This window comes from Microchirus variegatus (genome assembly GCF_963457635.1).
Source record: "Microchirus variegatus genome assembly, chromosome: 22".
Taxonomy (NCBI): Eukaryota; Metazoa; Chordata; class Actinopteri; order Pleuronectiformes; family Soleidae; genus Microchirus; species Microchirus variegatus.
The window spans coordinates 20109023-20110817 of NC_139823.1; positions in this window are offsets into that span (position 1 = coordinate 20109023).

Sequence of the window (1795 nt, forward strand, 5' to 3'; positions counted from 1 at the left end):
GCGTGGACAACGGTGTCGGTGCTGTTTGAGACCTAGCCTTGTTGACAAAGGGCAAAACTCAACTAACCAATCAAACAGTGTTATTTGTACAGAACTAACAGCTGCTAACAGTTGCTAACAGACTGCTAACAGCTGCTAACATACTGCTAACAGACTGCTAACAGCTGCTAACAGACTGCTAACAGCTGCTAACAGACTGCTAACAGCTGCTAACAGACTGCTTACAGCTGCTAACAGACTGCTAACAGACTGCTAACAGCTGGTAACAGCTGCTAACAGACTGCTAACAGCTGCTAACAGACTGCTAACAGCTGCTAACAGACTGCTAACAGACTGCTAACAGCTGGTAACAGACTGCTAACAGCTGCTTACAGCTGCTAACAGACTGCTAACAGCTGCTAACAGACTGCTAACAGACTGCTAACAGCTGCTAACAGCTGCTAACAGCTGCTAACAGACTGCTAACAGCTGCTAACAGACTGCTAACAGACTGCTAACAGCTGCTAACAGCTGCTAACAGACTGCTAACAGCTGCTAACAGACTGCTAACAGCTGCTAACAGCTCTCTGTTGTTGTTTGTAATAAACTTCATTTTTCATCCAAAACCACGTTGTTTGCGATGTTTGTTCTTGTTTGTGTAGAAAAAGAAGTTGATGATGTATTTGTACAGAAAACGTCTTTGTTTCATTTCTCTGATCATTAACTGCGACAGAAACACTTTCTACGACAAACTGTGTTTACGCTTTATTTTTCACACGATTGAGAAAAAAACAGCAAACAGAAAAATAAAGAATTAGTCAGATTTTCTACAAACGTCTGTTTTTTCTTTTTCTATGAAAATCTTTTGTCTGAGTAACATTCTTTAAAAACGCATTCTAGAGGAAAGTACCTCGGAAATATTCATTATTAGGGTTTTAAGTGTAATAAAGTGCTCTAAAGAGTAGTTTAAGTATAATATAGTGCTCTAAAGAGTAGTTTAAGTATAATATAGTGCTCTAAAGAGTAGTTTAAGTATAATATAGTGCTCTAAAGAGTAGTTTAAGTGTAATAAAGTGCTCTAAAGAGTAGTTTAAGTGTAATAAAGTGCTCTAAAGAGTAGTTTAAGTATAATATAGTGCTCTAAAGAGTAGTTTAAGTATAATAAAGTGCTCTAAAGAGTAGTTTAAGTATAATATAGTGCTCTAAAGAGTAGTTTAAGTGTAATATAGTGCTCTAAAGAGTAGTTTAAGTGTAATAAAGTGATCTAAAGAGTAGTTTAAGTATAATATAGTGCTCTAAAGAGTAGTTTAAGTGTAATAAAGTGATCTAAAGAGTAGTTTAAGTGTAATAAAGTGCTCTAAAGAGTAGTTTAAGTGTAATAAAGTGATCTAAAGAGTAGTTTAAGTGTAATAAAGTGATCTAAAGAGTAGTTTAAGTGTAATAAAGTGCTCTAAAGAGTAGTTTAAGTATAATATAGTGCTCTAAAGAGTAGTTTAAGTGTAATATAGTGCTCTAAAGAGTAGTTTAAGTGTAATAAAGTGCTCTAAAGAGTAGTTTAAGTGTAATAAAGTGCTCTAAAGAGTAGTTTAAGTGTAATATAGTGCTCTAAAGAGTAGTTTAAGTGTAATAAAGTGCTCTAAAGAGTAGTTTAAGTGTAATAAAGTGCTCTAAAGAGTAGTTTAAGTGTAATATAGTGCTCTAAAGAGTAGTTTAAGTGTAATAAAGTGCTCTAAAGAGTAGTTGAAGTGGTATAAAGTGATCTAAAGAGTAGTTTAAGTGTAATATAGTGCTCTAAAGAGTAGTTTAAGTGTAATAT